The sequence below is a fragment of the Lepus europaeus genome, chromosome 10 (genome assembly GCF_033115175.1).
Source record: "Lepus europaeus isolate LE1 chromosome 10, mLepTim1.pri, whole genome shotgun sequence".
Lineage (NCBI taxonomy): Eukaryota > Metazoa > Chordata > Mammalia > Lagomorpha > Leporidae > Lepus > Lepus europaeus.
In genome coordinates, this window is record NC_084836.1 from 77,762,282 (window position 1) to 77,773,196 (window position 10,915).

A 10,915-nucleotide genomic window follows, 5' to 3' on the forward strand; every position below is an offset into this window, starting at 1 on the left:
ACCTGCGAGTGGGCTGGGGGTCCTGGGACGAACTATGTCCTCTGTATTGTGGACACCCGGAGCCCTCGCTGTGCCTGCTGCACTGCCCTGGCCCAGGCACTGAAGCACGGGGAATTACACCTGGCCCAACCTCAGTGATTTAATACATGCGGTGCACCTCCCAGAGCCCCCACCCTTACCCTGCCCATGGCCAGGGCTTCTGGACCAACCCCAAGGAGCCTACACAAGGGACTCTGTGCAGCCAGGTCCGAGGCCATTGGCAGCTCCAGGGCTGAGCAGGCGAGGCAGGCTCTACTGCCCATGCGTGGCCTGGTCCTCCAGCCTTGGGGCCTCGTGGATGTGGGGCCCGGAGTGAGCGTGGTGTCCCAGCTGGCCGACACCTCAGCGGGCCCCAGAAAATGGACCGGACTGAGGCTTTGGTGAAGAGAAATGAGCAGAGCGGCCAGGAAGGGAGCAGAGCCCCACGGGACGACGGCAGTGGAGCGGTGAGTGGCCATGGGCTGCAGCAGGCGGACTGGGCGCCGCTGGATGCTGGTGTGGCCAGGGAAAAGGCCATCAGAGAGGTTGCAGACTATCAAAATAATCATATTTAGAATATACCTGAGATCATAGCCATTGTTTACTTCTGTGCAATTTTGTTTTAACGGTGTTGTATTCTTAGTGGGCAGGTCCTTACCCGCGGGTACTTCAGAAAGTTCATGGAAAATGAAGTCAAAAGGATGTTTATTTTGGTGCTAAAGTATCAAAACCTATAAAGCTTTTTGTGTAACAAGTATTTTCCATGAACTTTTTGAAGATCTGCATATGAACTATCTAGTGATGGAGATGTTTAGAAGTGCTTGTTGTATTTAAAGTAGGAACAGTGGGTTAGCACTTTCCTATATAGCTTTAAAAAAAAAAAAGTGGTAGGGAACGTTTGTAAGTGGAATTGGTGAGCGAGCTTTGTGGACACTGCACTCTGTTGTGCTTTGTTGGTTGGGTTGAGGGAGGTGGGTGGGAAGAGATTACAAATCGTGTTTTTACTACTGTGTGCTTTAAAATTAGAGCTTGGTACTTCACTATACGTTACATGCATTTGATTTAACTTTGCTGTTTTTTTATATTTTGTGTATGTATGGGACAAAGAGTCCTAATTTTACAAGATGTAGTCTGGTCTGTAGATATTAAAGAGATTGCCAATGGAAGACAAAAGTAGAGTTAATAGACTAACACATTTGGTATTTTTGTGTTAAAATTTATACAAAAACTGTCTTCTGAAAAAGACTTTTGGAAGTGAAATTGTCACTTCACATTGCAGTGACACGTTTGCCCACATCTACCTGTGAGTGGGAGGGGGACGGAGTTGGAAGAAGTGAAGACTTCTCTAGAGCTATGTGAATGCTCCTATTTAGAAGACACCTCTGATATGAGCAGTTCCCTGCGTACAGTTTATTCAACACTGCTGTGTATGTGGTGGACACATTTAAGTCCTTCTTTGAAACATCTAATTCTTCTAGATGTTCAGAAGTGCAAACTTCTGAAGTGCCAAACTCGTTGGCAGTATAGGTAGTGAATAATACATTTTGAGGATATCCTTTTGTTAAATTCACATGGAATACTGTCTCTTGGAAGTGGAATGATGAACTCCTGGTCTGAGCAGTACACACTGTGGTGTTTGTGCTGCTTCAGGGAGGAAGCAGTGGGTGAAAGTCTACAGGGCTTTTCCCCAGAGTGTGTGCAGTGGGATGAGGTGAACCATTGTCCAGGCTGTTTGTCATGGTGTGTACATAAGGTATATATAAAGGGCAAACAAGTCCCACTTTACAATACCTAGTCTTCCTAGATGTTAAATAGGTTGCTGGTGTATGACAAATGTAGTGTTAATAAAGGAGTACGTGGAGTTTGCTTTGTGTTAAAACTCATAAGAAAGACTGTTCTTAGAGCCACTTATGGAAGTGATATTGTTAACATTCCCTGTAAGCATTACAGGTGCTTCTTCTACCTGTCCACTGGGTTGGCATAGATGGGAAGGGAAAGGTTTCCTAGCCCAGAAATGGGAGAAGACACTCTCATTAGAGCCTTTGTTATGTGTGTGGGTAGTTTAGGGGCTCTTGTGTGTTTAGTGGGCAACTGAAGTTTTTACTGGAAACATCTGGTCTCTAGGTGTTTAAAAGTTAACACCTGTTTAAGTAGTTTGTTATTTCATAGAAGTGGTTACATTTTGGGAATGGCATTATAGTTGATGTCTGGGAGAGAATGCTGAAGTCACTGGGTGGTGGGCAGTGGGGGTGGGTTCATGAGGAAGTGTGCATAGAAGGGTTACCTTCCTGTTAGATTGCTCCAATTGTCTATCTGTTGTCATATAGGTGCATTTTAGTTGATATTGCTGTGTAGTAAAGATACATATTCCTAATGTCCAAAGTATGTTCAAAGTAGAGGTAATAAGATAATGCCTGTGTAAACACTGCTCTTGGTAGTTTTTAGGAGGGATGCCTTATGGGAGTGACCCTTGCTAGCCCTCCTCAGGGAGGGAGATGTCAAAGTTCGGGGCATAGTCACTGCAATGGTGTATGAGGACGGTGAAGGGAAGGGATCATTACTAGTACCTCCATATGTAGAAGATGCGTTTAGGTTAAACCAGTAGGTATCTATGTGCATTTTTTGGTAAGTACCCATGGTTATTGTGGGCATGGTTCATTCTTTACAACAGCTACACTTTATAGATAACACGTGTTGAGGGTGCAATGTATGATAAAAGTAGCGCTGGTGAATTAGGCAGTTTGTATCTTTTTGTGATAAGTGATAAAATAGATGCATGCTGGATCTATTAAACCATGAATCATTAAACCATGTCTGAGTAGTCAGTGTGTATCAGAACTTCCTTGTTGGCTGGCACCAGAGAGGCAGAAAGAAGTTCACAGTGAGAGGTGCCCTATTTGCATTTTGATTGTAACCATTGGTGAATGTGCATTTTTTTAAACTTCTGTAGGAATGCATTAAGAAAGTGAATGCAAACATGCTTTCTTTCTAATATTTCTATAATACCAATGTGGTCATGAATTCTCTTAGAACAATTCTCTTAGAAACAGAACACACAGAACACGTTGCTGTGGGTGTCAGTGTAGGGCAGTGAGGGAATGCAACATCTTAATTGCAACTTGGGGAAAACTTGTATTTAGAGGCCTGTTGCTATTTTTGTCTTTTACAAAATTTTTGTTTCCAAGAAAATCAATTACAGTTTTTCCTAAAAGACTGAGTTAATGTAGTATATTTTTGGTTATTAAAATACTCATACATCTTTGGCATTTGGAATTGGTAAATATTCTTGCAGTGTCAGAAAGCATGATGGGTACATTCTATATCTCAGTCATATAAACGTGAGTGTTGTGTGTGCGTGCACGGGACCCAAAAGGACATGATGAACTCAACAGGTTGTGATAGCAGATGACTTTGTTCTTTGTGTCTTGTGTTTTTAAGTTTCCTGTAATGCACTTATTAGCTTTGAGAAAAGAAAAGATATTTTTTAAAACTTTTATTTAGTAAATATAATTTCCAAAGTACAGTTTATGGATTACAATGGCTTCCCCCCAATAACTTCCTTCCCACCTACACACCTCCCATCTCCTGTCCCTCTCACATTCCATTCACATCAAGATTCATTTTCAATTAATTTTATATACAGAAGATCGATTTAGTATGTGTTAAATGAAGATTTCGTCAGTTTGCACCCACACAGAACATAAAGTGTAAAATACTGTTTGAGAAAAGATATTTTAAACAAGCAAACAAACAAGAGCTTTTTGCAAGAAGGCCCTTTCATGGTTAAGAGCATGCCCAGAACCACAGACGGAAAACTGCTGCTGGGGAGGGGCTCAGGGAAGCCTCTGGAGAATGCATAAAGGATAGACAAACAGGGCAATCTCAGGAAGGAAGGGTGAGGAAGAGGAGCTGCAAGCCAAGGAAGCAGGAGCCCCTGCACTTTGAAACAGCACATCTGAGTGTGCAGACTCACAGGATTCTGTGTGTGTACACAGGGATCCCCTTTGGAAGTCTGGAGCAATTCCATTAGAGGAAGGACGATACCAAGCCCCATCTCCAAAGGGAAAGGAAGTCAGCAACACAGGGCTCAAAACCAGACTTACGCATATGGCTGAAATTGTATTTCAGAGCTTTGACTCTTGTGGGGGAGAGATGATCACACAGGATTTCTATCCCCATAGCAAGATGACCAGCTCAGTATATAAGTATATATATATATATATATATATATATATATATATATATATAATGTGTGTGTGTGTGTGTGTGTATTTTAGGGCACTTGAGAACGTTATGGAAAGCAGCATTAAAACAAGTTCATGGGACAAAGGCTGTGGCGTAGCAGGTACAGCTGCAGCTTGTGATGCTTGCTTGCCATATGGATGTTGGTTCAAGACCTGGCTGCTCTACTTCTCATCCAGTTCCCTGCTGATGCCCATGTGGGAGACCCAGAAGAAGCTCCTGGCTTCAGATTTGCCCAGGTGCAGCCATTGTGGCCATCTGGGGAGTGAACCAACAAATGAAGATCTCTCTCTCTCTCTCTCTCTCTCTCTCTCTCTCTTTTTCCACCACTCACTCTGCCTCTAAATATATACATGAATCTTTAAAAAAATGGATGAATTCATTTTGGTGCCAAGAAATATCCATGCATAGACGTCTTAACAATGTTCTTGAACATGAATATTATGACAAAAACCTCTGCATACATTTCAGTATTTTTCTGGCAAAATAAGCTTATATTTTACTTCTCTTACTTTCTGCAAACTTCTTGAAGCACCCTGGTATCTAAAGTGCATTTAAAAAGTTAGAGAGAGTGCTCGCTTCCGCAGCACATCTACTAAAACTGGACAATACAGAGAAGACAAAATGGCCCGTGCCGAAAGATGACATGCAAATTCGTGAAGCGTTCCATAGTTTTGAAACTGACATTATAAGATGCAATTACTTGAGCAGCCCTTATGTTGACTGTCATTTAACAGTTAATTATTTCATTTTATTTACTTATTTTTTGTTCTATTTTTTCTCTACTTAATACCATTGGTTGAACTCCTTACTTAATGTAGATTTAATCATAGATATATTAAGTCAATTGAAAATAGATTCCAGTTATAAACAAGCATGGGAAAGAAAGGGTGAGGAGCCATACAGATCCTCACACATTCCCTCAGACTTACCCTAAGGGTGAAGCTAAAAACTTGCCATGGGGCTCCAAATTCCTGGCACTAATCCCATCTTATGGGATAAAGTGATCGTATTAAGTATGGGATTGGTCATATAGTTAGACCATAAGTCAAAGGGATCACATAAATAAGACCAAGTGCCGGGTAATAACAATAGATAGAATTACAAAGGAGAGAAAGTTCCAACATGGGAAGCAGTGCACACAGCAGACTCATGGAATGACAAATGCCCTAAACAGCACTCTGACCTCAGAATCAGCCCCTAAGGCATTCAGGTCTGACTGAAAATACTATGAGAGCATTTCAGGCATGGAAAGCCAAGACTTAGTGGCAAACATGGTTCTTCATCAACGATCTCTGTGAGTGAGACCTCAGTGGAAAGAAAGGGCCATCAAAGAAGGATGTACTTTCCTCTGAAGGGAGGAGAGAACTTGGGTGATCACTGACGTCATTTGTTAAATCAGCAACACTTGCTCCCCATGTTGGACCTCTGTCCTTAATGAGGTATACTCTGAGAATCAATGGTAAAACTTGTCTTCAAACTGAACTTGATACTTTGTGTGTCCATGTGGGTGCATATAGATGAAATCTCTACTTAGTATAGACTCCTGCCCCCACATCCTAGGCGCTGTGAACTTCTCTGAGCTTTGCCAGGGCCAGCAGGCATGGCCTAGCACAGGCGGCACTCCCCCACCTGCAGCTTCTCCTTCTCTAGGACGCACACCAGATCCTGCAGCAAGTGCATCTCTGAGGCCACCTGCTCTGCCAGGACCTCCTAGTGGTTCCCCAGGTGGCCAAAGCTGCACTTGAGCCAGCTGGCCCCCAGCAGAGTGCCCTTGGCCTCCTCCTGGGCCTGGCACTGTAGAGCCTCAGTCTTGGGCAGCTCCTGGCGCAGCCGCCGCAGGCCCTGGCCCATGCTCTCGTCTCCTCCTCGTACCAGGCCTCCCCCTCCTCGCAGATGGCCCTGAGCACTTCCACAGGCTCTGGCACAAGTGCATGCTGTGCTCCTGCTCTCCCAGGCCCTTGGTGGCCCCTGCCTCCTGCAGCACCTTGGAGAAGCGCTGGGAGCTGACAGCTATTGTGAGCGGCCTGCTGGAGCGGACTGGATCTGTCCTCCTGGAGCCGCTCAGGCTCACAGCCCCTGTCTCCCTGTATATGTCTGCCCCAATGGCCATGACTCAGGAGTGCCCCAGGCTCTGGGCGAAGCCCTTCCCCTCTTGGGGTCCATGACGAGCACCCACAGATGAAGCCCTCAGCCAGCTCGCTGGTGCTGCTGGAGTCCTCCTCACTGAAGTCCTGGTTCACGGCCAAGATGCTGGTCAGGGCCTCCTGCTTGGTCTCCCCCAGAGCGGGGACGGCTGCTGAGGAGGGTGTCGGTGATGACACCAATGCTGCACCGTCTACCTCCTGGCCCAGAGGTGTGTAGCTGACGATCTCGGGACACAGGAGCTCCAGGTGCCAACGAGGTTCTTAAACTCGGTCCCCGCCTCCATCCTGTGTGCAATGCTGAAGCTGACAAGCTTGCCCCTGGGCTTGGTGCTCCCTTGTCCAGCCCATGATGTCATTGGGCTTGAGGTCTGAATGCGTGATGGTGCGTGCCGTGCAGGATCCACTTGCGGAACTGCATGGCCTCCTCCCCCATCAGACCAGAGCCTCCTCCTCAGCCAGGAAGTAGCAGAGCTCGGGATGTGCACCACTCCCATCCTGTGCTGGAAGCCATCAGGCAGCTCAGCCATGCTGGGGGATGCCCCACAGGACGCACACCTCCCACTCCATCTCCCCCAGCTGGCCCCTTGCCGGCTGGAGGACAGGTGCCCCTTCCTGATGACCTTGGCTGCGGACACCCTCCCAGGGCCCTGCTCTGGCACTTCCGCTGACGGCCAACAGGCCACTGTCCAGCTCCTCCCCCTTCTCATAGTTCCTCCTCAGCTTCCTGCCTGAAGGTGGCCATGCGGTGTCCGGGTCACTGGACCTGGGGGAGCCTGGACTGCTGCACCTCACACTCCTGCAGCCTCGGCCATCTCTTCTGCCACCTCTTCTGGCCCTACTGTTGCTGTCTGGGTCATTTAACTTAATAAGATTATCTTCAGTTCCACATGTTTTGCTACAAGTGTCAGGATTTCATTCGTCTCTATGGCTGAGTGATAGTCCGTTGTGTCCATAGAATCAATTGTCCCCCATTGATGAATTTAGTCATTAATTACTTATATGAGCAGAGACTTAAGGAAATGCTTTTCAAATCTGGACTATAATGTAATGTAATTGTTTCATTGTTCACATTGTTTTAGCTGTAACCTGGAAGCTCCCTCAGTTGTCTCTTTTCCCTTTGACAATACTGTCAATCTAGGAAAGTTTTTCTTCTCACCACTCCTTTACTTTTGGAACTACACATGCTTCATGCTTACCTTGTATATTCCATGTGCCAATCTTAGAATCATTCATTTCCCAAAGGAGCTTCATAACTGAATAACTAACGTTAGAAGGCAAGGTCAAGTGATTGGTGTGCTGCGTGCTATGGAACGTATGTTACTTCACGGCACTTTGAGCTGACAAAGCCAAGAAATACATATGTACGTACAATCCCAGGCCTGTGTTCACACCTCTACATATCTCTGTGTAACATCAGGATTTATGTGAAACAAACTAAACATGAGTTCACACTGATGTCTAAAGCTCTAAACATCAGACATGAACTACAGCTTCACTTCCCCCAACGATCTGTAAAATCCCATTTCAGTGGTGAGAAATCTGTTTGTTACTTCTTCAGTCCATTTAATTAACTGTTTAATGCCAGAGTACATATAGTGCAGTATGAGAATATATGACCCGGGTACTGTCAGCTTGCCAGGTGGCGTCGGCCGGCTCCTTCATGTGACCGGCTCCTGGCAACCTGTAGCTCTTGGTCATGGTTGAAGTCTGACCTGAATGAAACTCCCCTGCTGGTTTACCAGGCCTGTGAATAAAGAGGCAGACGTGCCTTGTGCAGTTCTAAAGCTTCTCAGAGGTTGAAGAGGCCACAGCTCAGCAAACAGAGGCTGTCCCAGTGAAGGTGTCAGCCAGGTGCTGTCAGGGAAGTGGCAGCCTCAGCAGCAGCGGCAGCAGCAGCTCTTCCCATGGCTCCTCCGGGGTCTTTACACACGCCAGGGGGGAGCCCAAAGGACCGTACACAAGAACAGCTTCGGGTGTCAGCGTGCTGGCAGAAATGAAGTTTGGTGCTGTGGCAGTGAGTTCCAAAGGACCCTCCTGAAGGATGCACTGAGCGCGTTCCCCTCCCCAACGGATGCTCAGTGCCGTCTGCTCTGCTAGAATGGGCAGCTTCCGAGGAAGTGCAGATGATGCCAAGTCAGCCTGGACCACATGCACCAAGAGCCTAACTTGGGAAAACTGAACACACAGCAGAACTGTGTGGGTCCTGGGTGCGATGCAGGTGACCTAGGTCTGCTGCAGGGGGAGCTGACGGAGGAGCCTCCAGCTCACCAGGAGAGCTTCTTTCTCTGTAGCTTCCTGCACATCTTTTGAAACACAGGGCCAAGGGCAGAATGGAGACAGGGATGGGGGTGTTGCTCCACCAGCCTCCCTGGGCAGCCTTTTTCCATGCCCTTCCCATGCCTGGGCTCCATTACCTCGTCCTCCAGTAGCTACAATGCCTCTGGCTCCGAAGTCAGATGAAACGTCTGGCAACAGCATCACTCCCAGGAAGTCAACGGCCAAGACATGCAGCTTGGCTGAAGAAACCTGCAGTTCTACGCAGCCATGGTTAGGAGGAAGAAAGTTGCTGTGAGCATCACCGTTTCCCTCTGTGAGAGAAATGAAGCAAAAAGGAACTTCCAGGACTTCTTTTTCTCTCATTTCCCCTGTTTGACTCCCATGAGCAGGCTCAAGAGTGCAGTTGGAAAGGCCATGATCTGCTGGAGGGAGATAGCAGAGTCTGCTCTGTGTGTCCAAGCTCTGGGGGCATTAGGTGGGACTATCTCAAATGTACATTCTGTTCCAGGGGTAGCTGAACCTGTGTGGCCTACCATGATGTCCAGCACTTTGGGGAAAACCCAGCTCTGCCAGCGCTTTCTCAAGGAGTTTACACTGCTGATAGAACAGAGCACAGGAACCAGGTTTTTTCTGCCTTACTGACTGCGAGGTCAACCTCCCACCTGGCCTGGGTCCTGACTGTCATGTCCGTTGACCGCCCTCCCATGAACGCTTCTCAGGGAAGCACACTTTTCTGTCGGTGAACATGCTGGCCAAAACACATCCCTACAGTCCTCTTGGGTGCAGCTGGGTGACCTTTATAGAGCCATGGGCTCACCAGTGAGGCTGACACGCACATTGGGAGGTTGCAGGGGAGCAGAAGGATTGGGTGCAGTGCATCCTGTACTTCCTGACCTACGTTCTGCGGTGCTCTGAGCTACGAGAGCATAAGCTGACCTGGAGTAGGGCTCACAACAAGAGTGACCAGGTTATAAATGGGAACCAGATCATCACCGCCCTGGAGAAGGCAGAAGTGGAGGAGTGGGAGTCCGTGGTGGTCCTTCTGAGAAATGAGCCGCTCTCATGCTCCCAGCCATGGCAGAGAGAAGGAACCTCGGCCTGCAGGGTTAGCGGAGACCATAGAGGGCATGTTTGGAGAGTCCTGGTCCCAGACCTGACAGAAACAAGCAAGAGGCCAGAGTAGAGTTCAAGTCCTGTGGTGTGGGGCCCCAGAGCCGGCAGTAGACAGTGCCTGGAAGCCTCAGGGTGCGTTTTGCAGAGCTGAAGAAAGTAAGAAACAGGCTCCATGGGGTGACTCCTTACTCCTGTCCCACTGTGAGGCTCCAGGGGCAGGCATGAGGGCGGCCCACCAGCTGCCCATGAGAAGGCCCGAGGGGAGCTGCCTGAGAAAGGGCCGGACCAGTCAGCAGCCAGGCCTTGCCCTGACCGACATTCCTGGCAGAAGCCTCCTGGGAGAAGGTCACTTTCCACATTGGACGTTCCGTGTCACCAGAGTCTGGTTTTGAAAGCCACATCAAAAAAAGGGAGGAGCGGCTGAGGGCCTGTGGACAGCATCCAAGGCAGCCATAGGTCCCCTGGGGGCTGAGGACCAACAGGTTTCCAGATGCTCCTCCAGACCTGGCCCTGGGGACAGTGACTGCTCTCCTCAGACTCGCAGTACAGGGGAGCCATAGGGCATGCAGGCTGGGGCTTTACGGAGGACGGAAGCATCAGAATGGATGCCACAGCAGATGCTGCTGCTGGGGTCCTGGCCACGCCACCAGCTCGCTCTCCCCTCCTGACAGTGCAGCGGCAACCGGAAGGAGAGCATGGGGATGACCGTGGGCTTCTATTTGGAAGACAGGGAAGGACCGTGGTAGAGCCTGTTCCAAACCTGGCTGTGCACAGGACTCCGGCCTCCCAGGGGGCTGCAGATGTGTGCCCACGTCCCTGTGATGGACCTCTTTCTAGCATATTGCAGTTCTATTTTTAATAAATTGATAAGTGATATGAATGTAAGGTAATTGTGTACATTCTAAACATGACAATGAAAAAAGTTTAAAATGTAGCTTCCATATGTGTGCATAATTCCAAAGTATTTTATTTTTTATCAATGTTAAATAGCTTTTTGTACAGGCTTCATTCCATTTTTCTGAAGTGGGCTGTTTTTTAATGATAGTAACTGTAATCTCACTTCCCATGGAACTGCTGTTCACACACTGCAACTTTTTAAACTTAACCATATTTTTCAA

The 10,915-nt window shown here is 47.7% G+C and overlaps 1 non-coding gene and 1 pseudogene across 1 annotated transcript; both read left to right on the plus strand.

Moving 5' to 3' along the window:
• Positions 1–398: 398 nt before the first annotated feature.
• Positions 399–10,357, plus strand: LOC133768116 (folliculin-interacting protein 2-like; annotated as a pseudogene).
• LOC133769236 (U6 spliceosomal RNA) lies at positions 4,832–4,936 on the plus strand. The gene has a single exon (XR_009867133.1). It is a non-coding gene; the product is annotated as a U6 spliceosomal RNA (small nuclear RNA).
• Positions 10,358–10,915: the final 558 nt, after the last annotated feature.